Source organism: Geotrypetes seraphini, chromosome 5 (assembly GCF_902459505.1).
Source record: "Geotrypetes seraphini chromosome 5, aGeoSer1.1, whole genome shotgun sequence".
Classification (NCBI taxonomy): Eukaryota; Metazoa; Chordata; class Amphibia; order Gymnophiona; family Dermophiidae; genus Geotrypetes; species Geotrypetes seraphini.
Genome location: NC_047088.1, coordinates 33,426,856 through 33,443,894, shown reverse-complemented (window position 1 = coordinate 33,443,894; position 17,039 = coordinate 33,426,856).

Genomic DNA, 17,039 nt, shown 5'->3' with positions numbered 1-17,039 from the left:
CTTTGGGTTCAAATCCCGCACTGCTCCTTATGACCCTGGGCAAGTCACTTAATCCCCCCAATGCCCCAGGTACATTAGATAAAGTGTGAGCCCGCCAAGACAGATAGGGAAAAATGCTTGAGTACCTGAACAATTTGTAATCCGCATAGAATTGTAAGATATGCGGAATAGAAATAATTAAATAAAAAAATATATTTTTCAGAAACTTTCATGGTAGTCTTATTATTAAGTTTCAGTTTACTGATTTTGACTTTACCTCATTAATTGTATTTATGTTTATATTTGGTCTTTTTACTACTGTTATGCTGTTAACAAAATTGTAAGCTTTTCTTTGAATTATAGCTGCTATACACCCCCTTGGGTGAATCTCTTCATAAAGGCAGTTAATAAATCTCAATAGATAAATAAGTAAAGCAGAGCCTGTGTGTTGAGTGTCTGCCCTGTGTGATAAATGCAGAGCAGATGCTAGGCCCTCTGCATCTTCTACAAAAGATTTGCATTTATACCCCCAAATTCTATAAAGGGCACTAAAAATTGGACGTGCGGGGGTCATTTACATGCATAACTAAATTAGCTAATTGGCTGTAAATTGGCTTTAAGAACCAATAATTTGTATCAACAGACACTAACTGGCATTAATCTGTACTTACGTACATAAATCACTTACACTCCTAGTCTATAAATTTAGGCCTCGATTCTATAAAATTCACTTAAAGCTAGGCACCTAGATCGGCAAGCCTAGCTGATCTAGGGCCTAACTTAATTTTTTTTAATTGGCTTAATCAGTGTTGATAATTGAAAGCATCATTATAGAATCACTCCTAGTCGTACCCAAGCGTTCTTAGGTGCTAATAATCCTGGCCTAATTTATAGAGCGCCTAAGGATTCAACGCCTACAGGCACCCATGAAGGCTTAGGCACTGCCAGGCATGATTCTATGAACGACGCCTAGTTGATGATTGACAATCATGCTCAACGGTGCCTACAATTTAGGTACCGTTTATAGAATCAGGCCCTAAGTGCCTAATTTCTATGGTGTACAACTCCAAGGGGGGGGGGCATGGATAAGGGAGGAGCTAGGGCAAGTCAGGGACGTGCCAAGCAATTAGGTGCTAAGTTAAGGAATACTGACACTCGCATAACTGCCAATATTTGGGCATGAAGATTTACGCCAGCCCTTGACATGGCATAAGTGCTCACCCCTAGAGCTAGGTGCCAAAATGTGGTCTTAGAAATGACGGAGGTGATCAGTGGAGTGCCACAGGGCTCAGTCTTGGGCCTGACCCTATTCAACATCTTTATAAGAGACTTGGCAGAAGGGCTTCGAGGTAAAATAGCATTATTCGCTGATGACGCCAAACTAAGTAATGTAGTGGGCAAATGCACAACGGACGAAGATTCAATGCCCGAGAACATGATGCACGACCTACTCCTACTGGAGCGCTGGTCTAGAACCTGGCAACTTAGCTTCAATGCCAAAAAATGCAAAGTCATGCACCTAGGCAACCATAATCCATACAAGACTTATACCCTTAATGGTGAGATCCTAACAAGAACGGTAGCAGAACGAGACTTGGGGGTGATCGTCAGTGAGGACATGAAGGCTGCCAGTCAGGTGGAGCAGGCCTCATCCAAGGCAAGACAGATCCTAGGTTGCATACGCAGGGGTTTCGTCAGCCGTAAGCCGGAAGTCATTATGCCATTGTATAGATCCATGGTGAGGCCCCACTTGGAATACTGTGTGCAATTCTGGAGGCCACATTATCGCAAGGATGTGCTGAGATTGGAGTCGGTTCAGAGAATGGCCACCCGGATGGTCTCGGGACTCAAAGACCTCCCGTACGAAGAACGGTTGGACAAACTGCAGCTATACTCGCTCGAGGAGCATAGAGAGAGGGGGGACATGATCGAGACATTCAAGTATCTCACGGGCCGCATCGAAGCGGAAGAAGATATCTTCTTTTTCAAGGGACCCACGGCAACAAGAGGGCATCCGTGGAAAATCAGAGGCGGGAAACTACGAGGTGACACCAGGAAATTCTTTTTCACTGAAAGGGTGGTTGATCGTTGGAATAGTCTTCCACTGCAGGTGGAAGGCCAAATGGGATCGACACGTGGGTTCTATTCACTAAGCAAAGGTAGGGGAGGGTCATTAGGGTGGGCAGACTAGATGGGCCGTGGGCCCTTATCTGCCGTCTGTTTCTATGTTTCTATGTTTCTAGTATCTATAACGTCAACTACACACAATATTGCTGTTATAGCATTGGTGCTTTGTGCTTAAATTTTTGGCGCCTATGTTCTAGCGCTCTTTCCTAAATTGAGCCCATATTGTGCTAAAAGAGCCCAAAGCGCTCATCATATCACACATACTGATTCACCACCACATTATATACACATACAGGCCCAACTGAAACACACAATTTGCTCTGTATCCTCACATACAGTTTAGGCTGCAGCCTTGTCTTCAACCCCTACATAAATGATGCCGTTTCACAGGTTGATTCATTCTTTTATTGCTTTTTTTTTTCTCATTACAATCCAGTGGTTTTCAAACTGTAGGTCAGAACATAAGACCATAAGAGTTGCCATACTGGGCCTGACCAAAGGTCTGTCAAGCTTAGTATCTTGTTTCCAATAGTGGTCAATCTAGGTCACAAATACCCGGCAAGATCCCAAAAGAGTAAAACAAATTTTAGGCTGCTTATCCTAGGAATAAGCAGTGGATTTCCCCAAGTCCATCTTAATAACGGCGTATGGACTTTTCTTTTAGGACATTACCAAAACCTTTTTTAAACCCTGCTAAGCTAACTGCTTTCACCACATTCTCTGGCAACAAATTCCAGATTTAACTACATGTTGAGTGAAGAAATTTTCTCCGGTTTGTTTTAAATCTATTGCTTAGTAGCTTCATTGGCCTCCCAAATGCGGTCCCAAAATCCTCATTTAGGGTCACGAGCCAGTCTACACAAGACAAACATAAACTGCGGGACTGTAGCCTCATCAGCTCACACAGTCTCACAGCACTGGTTTCTACAATTTCTACCTCCCTGCTGAGCTTACACAAGCAGAACTACAGTGACCTTCTGGTCTGAATGGGCTCAAAGGGAGGTTGGAATTGCCACAGGGTCATTGGCTGGTGGAGGCAAACTGGATGGGCAGACCCAGCCAAGAAGAAGACTGGTCCAGGGTAAGGGCAAGGAGAGAAACCTGCTCCTACCCCACTCCAATCGGTCAGTGAAGCAGTCCAGAGGGGGGGTGGGGGGATCTATACAGATCGGGATGCAGAAAGAGAACATGGAAGGCTGGAAACTGCAAGGAGCAGATGGTAGAAAACACCAGACATCCTCCCCTCCCCCAACACACCCAACTTGCCCTGCACTTTCATTCGTGAGAGGGAACAAGAGAGGAGATTTGCTTTAGCATGAATTTTCAAGTGCTACAATAGGATCACACCAGAGAAAAGTGTGGACAGCGCTGTTATAATGTTCACTTTTTTATTTATTTATTTTTCCTGTTTATTCAATAACCACCCATTATTTGAGAAAATAGATTTTTCAGTATTTTCAACCAAGGCTCAGTATCGTACCTGCTATGACATTTCAAGTAACACTATAATTACTTCCTTTAGCTGATATTGGCTGCTAGATTTGTTTTGTTTTGATTCCCAACCTAGAGCAATGTTATGTGCAATTGGTTATCACTTCCTGTGTGTTTGGTGTCCTCTTTCTTATCTAATTAATGGAGTTCTTTTCATGTTATCATTTTTAGTCTGTACACGGCCTAGAACTGCAGGTCAGAATGGGCGGTATAGTATATTTTAAATAAACATCATAATAGACACTGTATAGGTAACAACAGTGTCTTCTAATCTACACATTATTGATTAAAAGTCTTTTCAAGTTTGGAGATCTATTTGTCATATGATTATTTTTCATCGCAATGCTTGTTTTTATACATTATCTTGGTCCAGCCAAATAAATTTTTGTTATAGGCTGAGTACTCTGTTTCTCTTGACAGATTAGAAACACCACTCCCGGTACCAGCTTTTAAACAAGGTTATTGTATCATTTTAAAGTCATTAATAAGATGATATTTTTATTTTCTAACCTTTTGTAATCTAGGCTCTGACACTCTGGAAGATGTGAGGAGCATTGGGAGAACTCTAGCAAAACATCACGAATGGTCTAGATTTTGGCAGCTAAGATTCCGTGTTAAAAAGACAAAGCTAATTATTTGGGCTGCAAAAATCCAAGGAAGTGGAACAGTATAAGATGTGAAGGACTTATGTACATGAAAGAACGGTAGGACCTGGAATTGATCTGATGGACAAACGGGTAGAAAAAGGCGATGGTAAAAGCCAGAAGGATGCCTGGATGCAAACAGAGAGAAATAGTCAGCAGGAAAAAGGAAGTGATAATGCAGGGATCTCAAAGTCCCTCCTTGAGGGCCACAATCCAGTCGGGTTTTCAGGATTTCCCCAATGAATATGGATGAGATCTATGTGCATGCACTGCTTTCAATGCATATTCATTGGGGAAATCCTGAAAACCCAACTGGATTGCGGCCCTCAAGGAGGGACTTTGAGATCCCTGTGATAATGCCTTCCTGAGTCTCGGTAAGACATCATTTAGAGCAGTGGTCCCCAATCCTGTTCTGGAGGAGCACCAGGCCAGTCAGGTTTTCAGGCTAGCCCTAATGACTATGCATGAGAGAGATTTGCATATAATGGAAGCGACAGGCATGCAAATCTGCTCCGTGCATATTCATTAGGGCTAGCCTGAAAACCCGATTGGCCTGGTGCTCCTCCAGGACAGGGTTGAGGCCACTGATTTAGAGTACTGTGTACAGTTCTGGAGACCACACATTCAAAATGATATAAACAGGACGGAGTCGGTCCAGACTAGGGCAGCTGCTAAAATGGCCAGCAGTCGTCATTGTAAAGCATATAGGGACAGACTAAAAAACCTGAATTTAAGTTCTTTGGAAGACAGGCAGGAGAAGAAAGATATGATAGAGATGTTTAAATAATTTAATGGAAGCGTTACATGATGGAAATATTGGAGCTTTCTGAAGAAACATTACCTCCATTTACACAGGTTTATTACCTACCGGAGGAAGTGATCAGGCAGAGTACGGTACAGGGATTCAAACAGGGATTGGACGGATACCTGAGGGATAAAGGGATCGTGGGATACTGAGAGAGGTATCCAGGTAATAAGTATAGAAACCCAACCAGGTCATGCATGTGCAAGACCGGAGGGTTAGGACTTCGATGGGAAGATAGGACTTCAATGGGAAACCAAGGTGGCAAGGGGGCCCCTTCTGGTGATTCAGACAGGTTGTGACCTGTTTGGGCTGCCGCGGGAGCGGACTGCTGGGCAGGATGGACCTATGGTCTGACCCGGAGGAGGCACTGCTAAAAAAAAAAAAAAGATACAGGAACAGCAACAACAACAACAGAATATGGGACATGATTCTATGAATCTATCTAATATTTTGGAAACATCTGATAAAGAATTGGCAGTACCAGCAACTTTACTTCTAACAGTAGCTCTCGCACCAGATAAAAACTGGTTGCTAAGACTTTTCTTTAAAAATAAACAAAAATAATTTTTAGGTTGTAAAATACAGATGTTCCCAGATTTGGCCAAGGAGACGTGAATTTTTTGTTAAGGAAACCTGGTGTTATAGCTCTAGGGGCTACATTTTATTTGCGACATCCATGTAAATGTGTAATTAATTATCGTTCACATAAATTTGTCTTCTTCGCGCCATCTCAACTGACAACCTTTCTCTCAACTTCATGTTTGGAGAAAGATGGAACATGAGTGCTTAGTTTAAGAAAGGGTGTATTACTTCAGTCTACTAGTATATTTTTCTAATTTAATTTTTCTTATTATTATTTGCCCATCATCCACCTTGGATCCCATTTGAGGACTTGAGTAGAGATTAAGCTCATATTTGATGTTTTTGATGTTTTATAATGTCTATTTACTTATTTTCTTGCTGAATTTCCTTTCTGTACAAGTTATGCTTGATTATATTGAAAATTCAATAAATATATATATACACATAATTTAATGGTATAAATACACAGGAGGCAAACCTTTTTCAATTGAAAGGAAGCTCTAGAATGAGGGAGCATAGGATGTAGGTGAAAGGAGATAGCCTAAGGAACTATTTCTTTATAGAAAGTGGTGGATACATGGAAGGCCTCTGGGAGGGAGGTTAGAACTGGATCTGATTTCGAGAAAGCTTGGGACACTATTAGAAGATCTTATAGGGAAAGGAAATGATTTTATAGCCTAGGTCGTATGGTCTTCATCTGCTGTCATTTTCCCTGTTTATATGTTTAATACACTGTCTTACATATAGAAATAGCTTTTAAAATTTCCCTCATTATATGTATTTTTAACTGTGCCCCCCCCCCCCCCTTTTATCAAGGCATGTTAGGGTTTTTCATGGCTGGCCACTGCGGTAAAAGCTCCGACGCTCACAGGAATTCTATGAATGTTGGCACTTTTACAGCTGTGGCTGGCGATAAAAAACCCTAACGCGGCTCGATTAAAGGGGGCCTTTGTAAGATAAGACACATTCACAATTGCATCTAATCTTTGTTTTACGAGGGTGGTTTGAAATGTTTGGTAAAAAAAGCAAGTTAAATAACATAGTCTCCATGAAGGGCTATACACTTAGAGCTCCTTTTACGACGCCGCGTTAGCGGTTTAATGCGTGTAATAGCGTGCGCTAATTTGCCGGCCGCGCTAGCTGCTACCGCCTCCTCTTGAGCAGGCGGTAATTTCTCGGCTAGCGCGGGGGTTAGCGCATGCTAAAAAGGTGCTAACGCGGCTTCGTAAAAGGAGCCCTTAGTCCAGCGAGTTCCCGGTTTTTTCGTATCATAAGAAAATAGCTTACGGAAAAAAAAAAAGGAAACTGATTCTGCAAATGGGAGTCCTGATTGTAGGCGATGGTAGGTGTACTACTGCCTTCTGGCAGCCAATTGGGACACACATTTTTTTAAAAACTCTCCAAGGCAGGAAGCCTACACTGTAGGCATTTGTCACGGGTCTAGAGAGATGCGTAGGGACACTTAGGCTCACCCAAGACTAGGTGTGGGCGTGGTGTCACCCAGAAGTGGCCTTGAGCGAGTTTAAGCATCCTTACATATCTCCCGAGAGCTGTGACAGACGCTTAAAATATAGGCCTACAAAATGTTGGCCTATATTTCCTCGGAAGAGTAGAAACACACCGTTTGAGCTGATTGCAACACGGGAATCCCTGATCAGCTGAGCTGGCAGGACTTCCCCGAAACTGTGGCTTTGGGGAGTCCTGCCTGCTCAGCTGTGGCAGAGGACCCCCCCCCCCCTGATACTCAACCCCCGAAATCGGCTGGAGGGATGCCCACTTTCTCCTGACAGCAGGCTCTCCCCAATTCCCGACACCCCCCTGAACCCCCAAACACCCCATCCTGACACCCCTAACAGCCTACCCCGATACCCCCATCCCAAATACCTTAATAAGGGAAGCCTGCCAGAGGGATACTTATTAGAGAATGACACGGGGAACAAATCTGTCCCCGTCACTGCACCGTCCCCGGCCCACCATCCTCTGCACCGCCCCGTCATCGCCGTTCCCTTCACCGCCCCGTCACCGTCAACGCCATCCCTTTCACCGCCCCGTCACCGCCACCGCCATCCCATTCACCGCCCCGTCACCGTCCCCGCAGCATCCATATAAGCCTTAGTACTGCAATATTTAGCTTATTCCTTTCTTATAAATCAAAATTCCTGCTGCTGAACTAGAGAAAGAGATGTTCAGCTGGCAGGGCTTTGTTTATAAATTTTTATCCACACAACTAATATACTACTTTATCCTAAAGCAAAAAATAAATAAATAGAATTTTTTTTCTACCTTTGTTGTCTGGTTTCTGCTTTCCACATCTTCTCATTCAATTCCTTCCATCCACTGTGTGTCTTCTCTCTGCGTCTTCCATTTGCTGTTACTGTGCCTCTCCCTTCACCCCCTCCCACAATTGGTCTAGCACCCATCTTCTTCCCTCCGCTCCCCCATAGTCTGGCATCTGTCTTCTTCTTCTTCCCTTCCAGCATCTTCTCCCCACTCTGCCTTCCACATTTCCAAGGAAGAGAAACTTTTCCCTTTCACCTCCTCCTTCCTTGTGTGAGCCAGAACACGCGATCCCCGCAGCCCCCACCCGCACGCCGGCTTGATCGTTTAACCAGCTTCCTCTCTCCAGCTCTCCTTAGTTTGCTGGCTTTCTTTTTCGGCGACCGGCACGCTTTCAAAGAACCGCGCATGCGCGGCTGCTCAAAGTTCAATCTTCTGCTCTGCTGCAACTTCCTGTTTCCGATTGGGTCAGAGTAGAAGATTGAATACTGAGCAGCCGCACATGCGCGGCTCTTTTGAAAGCGTTCCGATCGCCAAAAAAGAAAGCCGGCAAACTAAGGTGAGGTGGAGAGAGGAAGCTGGTTAAACAATCGAGCCGGCGTGCGGGTGGGCGGGTGGGGGCTTCGGGGACCGCACGATCCTTTATGCCTCACTGCGGTGACAAGACCATTCACCGCTCCACGGGGCGGTGATGGCCTTGTCCCCGTCCCCGCAGAGGCTGCTAATTTTCATTCCCCGTTTTTGGCGGGTTACTCGCAGCTAAAAGCGGTAGCCGCGGGTAAACCGCCGCCGTGTCATTCTCTAATACCTATGTCCTCTGGCCAACAGGTCTGCCTCTTCAAATTGGCGGGTCTTCCCCTTTCCTGTGCATCCTGAGATGCACCGGAGAGGGGCCTAAAGCCTTGATTGGCCCGGATCCCTAAGACACCTCCCATAGGACGGGCCTTAGGCACATGGGCCAATTAAGGCCTTAGGCCTCCTTCCTGATGCATCCTGGGATGTACTGGGAGTGACCTAAGACTCCGATTGGCCCAGATACCAAAGACCACTCTCACTATACAGAATCAGAGCCCACAATGGAGACTACATTGTTTAATTTGCTTTTTTACCAAACTTTTTAAACCACCCTCATTTGTTTGAACTAATTAATTCAGATTACATCATTCAGTTTACAGCATGCGGGATTTTGGGAAAACTTAGCACTTCTGTCGAAAAGGTTGAAAATAATTTTCATTGTTATCAAACCAATTTGAAAATATGCTTGCAACATTTGCTGTTACTGTGTACTGAGAAATGACAACTTTCCCTTCAAAAGTATCTCTGGGAACATATGTTGTTTACACAAGAAGCCAGTTCGATGCATCTGCATGCTTTCTCAGGGCTGAGAATGTCTCATCACATTATAAAAATGCCCATATTTAAGGATTTCAGCTCTCTCAGCTAGAAAGCACCTGCTTTTCATATGTTCTGAGCATTTTTCTGATTTGTGTATTATGAAGGGAAAATATAAAGCAAACTATCTAAGACACAACAAACAGATAGTGTGTTTGCTCTAAAGGAGCATTTCTATAAAGTGCACCAAGGAGCCAAAAAGCTAGGCACTGAGGCCCGGATTCTCTAAACAGTGCCATTGTTGGTGGCCACCGATTGCATGTTAATCTTGCAACGGTGCCATTTAGAGAATTGTGCCTTTGAGAAAGGGAGGCACTGGATATGTAGACCAGGGTTTCAAGGCCTACATTTCTGGTGCCTATCTTTGATGTGAATCATGCCCACGGAGAAGCTTTATAGCATCTAAAACTTCTTACAGCATTACCATGCCTACAGTGGCGTAAGACATCATTAATCACTCCTTTAGGTGCAATTATGGTGCCATTTTTTTTAGGCTCCCTGAAATTTCTTTTAAAAGGTCTTTCAAATGGTGTTTTGCGCTTAACTTAGGAACTGGTAGCTTGCCATTTATAGACCACGGGCCTAAGGGCCAGATTCTGTATAGGATGCCAACATTAGACAACGCTAGACACCCTAATCAAGGGCACCTAGCGATGCCTAACTTTGGAATCCGTGCGTAACTTTTTTTTTAATTGGCTTAATTGGCATGGTAATTGACTGTACCAGTTTTCAGCCAATCCAAAAAAAAAAATCACCAATTAAGAGTTCCACGCCGAACTCTTAGGATGCCTAAGTTGCGGTGCCTAGCGATGCCTACCTGAAAAGTAGACATGGTTAGGGGTGGAGAATAGGCATGGTTTACTTAGGCGTTGCTAGACATTGGAGACAGGTGCTGGTAAATTAGGCCAGGTAAAACCAGACCTAATATACTGATGCCTATCTCAAGGATGCCTAGCTCTGCTTAGGCACCACTAGTCATGATTCTATATGCAGCATCTAGTGGTTGATTGACAACTGTGTGGAGTGGTGCCTACAATGTAGGCACGCTTAGGCACCGTTTATAGAATCCGGCCTTATGACATGGATTCTGTAATCTGCGTCCAAAGTTGCACATACAAATCTCTGCGCATTGCCAATTTGCCTGTGCAACTTGATTAACAAACCAATCAGTACCCATAATTGCCAATTAACAAGCAATAATTGGCATTAATTAGAATTGACGTGCACAACTTTCTAAGCATATTCTGTAAAGTGGTGCACATAAATGCTAGTGTGTGGAACTCCTAAGGCGCATGGCCAGGAAAGGAGCATGGGCAGGTCGTGGGTGTTCACAAAAATTAAGCTCACTGTTATAGACTAAGCTTGATCTGTTTGCAACTTAAGTGCAGGCATTTAGGCCTGGTTTTCATTGGCAGAAATACCTATGCCTGAATGTTAGTTGTGCATAAGGGACCACAGAAGACAAACGCAAATAGGGATAGAGGTGTGGTAGACCTTGATCGATTTTCAGAGGATTGTGTTCATGAGGATCTAGTTGGACAAAGTGCTAAGGCCAGATGGTGGACATCCGAGAGTACTAAATTAACTTAGGGAGATTCTTACAGCTCCGCTGGCTAACCTTTTCAATGTTTCTCTAGAGTTGGGAGTGGTACCAGAGGACTGGAAAAGGGCAGATATGGTCCCTCGCTATAAAAGTTGAAGCAAGGAAGAAGTAGGGAACAACAGGCCAGTAAGTCTGACTTCTTTTTTATTTTTAATCTTTAATTCTTTATTGTTTTTTCATCATATAACAATGAAACAAGTCAAAAGGAAAATTACCATGGAAACAGAGATATAGCTAATTAGCAAAAATCTAAACATTCCTGCATAATAATTACAGGTAAAATGATACATTCCAAAGTTAGTTAGTCCACAATAAGAGGGACGGACCTATAACATGACTGATTAAACTTTACTATCATAAATAACATTAGGAAAATAAAGATGGCACTTGATAGGGTTCATAGACAAAACCGCGGAAGACAAAGGCGCGCGCCGACAACTGAGCGCAAGATGGAGGCGTGCACCGAAGAAAATGACAGTTTTTAGGGGCTCCGACGGGGGGTTTTGTTGGGGAGCCCCCCACTTTACTTAATACAGATCACGGCGGCGTTGTGGGTGGTTTGGGGGGTTGTAACCCCCCTCATTATACTGTAAACTTAACTTTTTCCCTGTTTTTAGGGAAAAAGTGAAGTTTTCAGTAAAATGTGGGGGTTTACAACCCCCCAAACCTCCCACAACGCCCCCACAACGCGGCACGATCTGTATAAAGTAAAGTGTGGGGGGGGTTCCCCCCACACATCCCCGTCGGAGCCCCTAAAAACAGTTAGTTTCTTCGGGCGCGCATCTCCGCGCTGCGCTCAGTTGTCCGCGCGCGCCTTTGTCTTCCGCGGTTTTGACTTGACACCCTTGATAGTCCCCGAGTAATTCCAATTGAACAGATTAACTGGAGTACAACACTCATGAAGCAGGTATAGAGTGTGTGGAAATAAATTTAGATAATTGCTGCGGCTCATAAAATACATATCTATTACCTTTATATACCATTACACATTTACATGGATATCGTAAAACGAAGGTTGCTCCTATCCACAGTACCTGGGGGTCTCAAAAGAAGAAACTGCTTTCTTCTTTTCTGGGTAGGTTTAGATACATCAGGATACATTTTTACTTTATACGTCATAAAAGAAACATCTCTATATTTAAAGAGCAGTTTAAGTAACCATTCCCTATCGGAATCAATGGCAAACTGTACCAAAAGAGTAGCCGGAACTTGGGCTTCACTATTGGACCTCTCTAGGAAATGAGTTAAATCAAATTCTGCTGATTAGTAACTTGGGATTTTATTCTCCCAGGTAAGGAGTACATTTTAGAGAGGGGTGGATATGAAGCCTCTGGTACTTTCAAAATCTCATTCAAATATCGCTTAAACATCTCTTGTGCTGAAATAGGAAAAACGTTTGGGAAATTTATAATCCTAAGATTACATCTTTTAGTTACATTCTCCAACATTTCATTCTTAAAGTGCAAATTCCCACTATCTTTAACCCAAATTGAAGCTTGCAATTCCAAATTTTTCAGTCTAGTCTCACAGTCTGCCGTTTTATTCTCCAAAGTAGATAATTTGTTCTTAATTTCTGTATGCACTGTTCTATAAATGGCGCCCAACAAGATGCAACGTTTATAGAATAGCACTTAGCAGGCTTTTATTTTTCTGCGCCCAAATTTGGGTGGCATTCACTGAATATTTGAATATTTAACTGTTTTAATTGTTTGTTGCCTTTATCCAGTATGTACTTGCCGTGTGCTGGTGGCCTTGGTTGAATTTTTTCAAAAAAGCTGGTAAATAAAAGCTAATAAATATATAAATAAAATAGAATAGAATAAGTAATAAATAACATCAGCTTCTGTCGTCAGCCTGGTGCCTTTCAGAAACCCTATTTGTAACCCAAAAAAATCATAGAATGTACAAAATATTGGGGTAATTTTTAGTACGATGTAGAAGGGTCCCAAGAGAGCTCAAGAAACTTAGAGAAATATGGCCTGTATAAAGCCGATGAAGAGGCGCACGCTGATAGAATGAAATTCTTCCTTCCATCTCAGGCATCTGTTTAGACCACAGATGTGATGTGCAAAATTGACCTTTTAGAGATACCCTTCTGGGACTTTCTGTAAAGAGAAATCACAAATGAATGCATGGGACTTAGATTTGCAGTGTGGTTTTCTTTATCTTCTTTGTTGAAGTCTTACAAGAAAGGGAGGGTGTGGGGGCCTTATTCTGTTCTCTCATTCTTACCAAAGCTTTGGCACTTGAAGTTCATCATGCCTTGCTTCTCAAAATGCTGCATCCAGAGGAAATTGCTTCATTAATTCCCACAGGGACCCATCCCTCCGCATCATGCACAGCCTGGGCCAATTTAAAGGGCTACTGCAGATCTTGTTCCTCGAAAAGAAAAGCTACAAGAAATGGGTGAAGCCGACTGTTCCTTGTGTGAAAAAAAAAAAAAAAAGGAGAGAGACTGTTCCCAGCTGCAATGAATACTGCACAGGCTGCCTAGCACATCGGAACGAAGAAACTAAATGCATGACGAGTTATGTTTTTAAAGCTGTTCTTAAGTCAGATCTGTATGTAACTCAGAACCTGTAGATTTTAAGATTCTTGCTGCTTACCTCTGCTCCCAGCTGACAAAAGGGTCAGCTGTCCCTACCAGTATTCCCTCTTAGGTGCAGCATTCACAACCACACACTGTTTTTATCATCATTCCTGAATCTGCTGCAGGAGAAGTGTAGGAGTCTATGCCACTGGAAATACTGCTCAGCGAAATCAAAAGAAGCCGCAATCGCGTTCTTAAGTATGAATCGTACTTAAGTCGGTGTATTACTATTTTAAAAGGCAATAAAAGGCCTTCAATCACTTTCCTCACTGGACAGAATGCCAGGAAATCAAAATAGTATACAAATTAAGTTTTATTACATATATACAATATTTCTAGCCATTTTATTACATATATACAATATTTCTAGCCATAATCATTGATTAAGTACAGAGTTTGAATTAATACGTTACCGGTTATTACATCATTATTCTGTCGAAGGACCACGTTCAGGAGGCTTACTCACAAAATGTCATCACACAGCTTAAATGTCCCTCCTTGTCAGTAGTGGAAATGTTTCTCTCTTTTACAGGTAACTTTTCTTTCTGGGAAGGCAATATTTATATACATCCCCTCCTTGTAACTGAATGCCAGAGTGGGGGAATGTTTACCAATCAGTATGTGTTTGCCTCATGAGCTAATTTCCCATCCCCTTCCTAGTGGAGGATGTTTACTAATTAGTATGTGTTTGCCTCATGAGCTAATTTCCCATCCCCTTCCTTGTGGATTGAGTTAACTGAATGCTTGTGGAATGTTATGTTTTAGCCTGCCTGAGCTGACAATGACCTGCTCAATAGGTGCTGAAAAGTCCTTGCTCGTTCTCATAATACTTGTGTTTCCCTGTAACAGCTATCATGGATCCTAGGCAGTGTCACTCAATATTAATAATTCTTTCATACCATACGTTTCACATACGTGTCACATTCGGTCCTTATTGAGTGATACTGCCATAGGATACCATCGTGGTCCGAGTTGGTTTACAGCATAGTCCATAAACCACATAACAATTCCACAAGGACAGAACAAGTACTATTATGGTTAGTATAATTACTAATCTAGTGATGCTTTTGTTCAAATTCCTTATGGACTGATTTATCCTAGTATTATAGCTTTTAACTTTCCCAACTTTAAATCCCAATTTGGAACGGAAAAGTTGTTCTCCCAGAATACATTTGTTCTAAATCCTATATCAGGGGTTCAAACATAAGTTTGATTCTGCCAAAGAAGTGTTGACATATTGTGTAAGCATCCTGCAAAGGGTACTATCATTTTTTGGTATTATTGGCTCATTAGTCACCACACATATTACGCGTGGTGCTATTTCAATAATATAGTCCATTCACACACATCATATATTATTGGTTGTAATTTACAAATTCGTCCTTGCAATGTGGAGTCACAAAATGTTAAAATTAAATTTAAGTGCCCAGAAAAATTGTTTCTGAGGTTCCCCTAGTATGAGGGGTAACACTACCTATTTACACATAAACATTCCTATGCAGTGAGTATATTAGACACGGTCCTCCATATCTGCTCATTTCTAGTATGTTCATTGCTTTTAATCTGTAATCGCTGCAAGTTCTCTTGTTGTAATCATTTGCAATGATACATCTGGAGTTAGCGCTGCAAGTGAAGTTATCTTGCTTCCGATTCATTGAAGAATGCTTCCATCTCCATGACGTAACGACCCCTTCTTTAATTGTAACACGTCGCCCGGGGGCAGCGCCTCTTACCCCATACCATATTCCAAGGATTCCAAGGCATACGCATATCTGCAAGTTTCAGAAAACATTATTACTCTCTCAAATAACATTTCTCCTGAGGGACATATTCCTATTTTTCCACTCCCGGTTTCATTACAAGGAGGGCCTTATCTTTCCCGATTGCAATCACCTCCGCTGGTTCCAGAGGTCCTTTAGGATTGCTAATCCAGATTTTGGCTCCTACGTTTACGGTATTTGTAGCTCCAAACTCCCCTTCCCCTCTTACAGTCAACTGAGAAGGAGGGGTTATTTCCCTAATTGGCACGATATAGATTGGTATCAATAACAATTGAGCTACTCGTTCCCCCTTCGCAATTATTACATCATTTTCTCCTAAATTTATCAATATGACTTTAACCTCCCCTTGATAATCAGCATCAATTACTCCCCCTAAAGTGATAATTCCTTAAGGGCATACCATAATACTGAATAATCATGTCCAAAGTCCTTAGAGTGCTCCATTGTTCTTAACAGCATAGATCTACCCTACAGAAACTCTTTCAAACTTAAATAAACTTTCTTTGTTTCCTGAACAGCAAAACAACTTTCAATTAACTTCAAGTAGCTTATATCGGCTAATCGGAACTCCAAATAGCATAAGGCTTGGTAAAGTTTTATCCATAAACCCTTTGGTTCCTTGCTTACATTATTAATTTCATTACAAATTCCTACATTTAAATCCATAATTTGTTAATATTTAAGCATATTTTAAATATCGATCCCTGTTTTTGCAACATTCGTAGAATTGCAGACAGACCCCATGCTGTCTCTCTCCTTTTTTCTCTTTCCTCCCACTTCCCCTTCCCTTCTGCCTGGGGAAACAAAGTAGAAACTCAAAAAAGCCCGCCGTCAAGCTCACATGATAGCATCGAAGGAGGAAAAAGGTGGGGGTGAAAATCCCTCCCTTTGCAGTTCGCTCTTTCAAACAAAGGAACTTTTACTCCAACATCTTATATTTTGTGGCAGCAAGGCATTTTTTCTAAACTACATCACCTGATTTATCGGGGCATTTTTCTAAAGCTTGTACAAGATCAAGTGGTTCTGCCCTTCCCAGAACCCAGAGCAACTACATCACTCGATTTATCGGGGCATTTTTATTTCTCTAAACCACATCACCTGATTTATCGGGGCATTTTTCTAAAGCTTGTACAAGATCAAGTAGTTCTGCCCTTCCCAGAACCCAGAACAACTACATCACCTGATTTATCGGGGCAACTACATCACCCAATTTATAGGGGCATTTTTCTAAAGCTTGTACAAGATCAAGTGGTTCTGCCCTTCCCAGAACCCAGAGCAACTACATCACCTGATTTATCGGGGCAACTACATCACCCAATTTATCGGGGCATTTTTCTAAACTTTGTACAAGATCAAGTGGTTCTGCCCTTCCCAGAACCCAGAGCAACTACATCACCTGGTTCTGCCCTTCCCAGAACCCAGAGCAACTACATCACCTGATTTATCGGGGCAACTACCTCACCCAATTTATCGGGGCATTTTTCTAAACTTGTACAAGATCAATTGGTTCTGCACTTCCCAGAACCTTTTCCCATGACTCTGCTAATCCATGATTATTGGCTAGTTCTTGTGCTATTAAATTATACGGTGCCTCGGTCCAGCTGGGCACCTCTGTAGGTTCTTTTGAGGATTTCTCTCTCTTCCTGAACATTCCTGTATCACAAGAGCGCTCAGGTTTTCTTTAGAGAAATCCTGCCGACTACGCCAATTAATGTATTACTATTTTAAAAGGCAATAAAAGGCCTTCAATCACTTTCCTCACTGGACA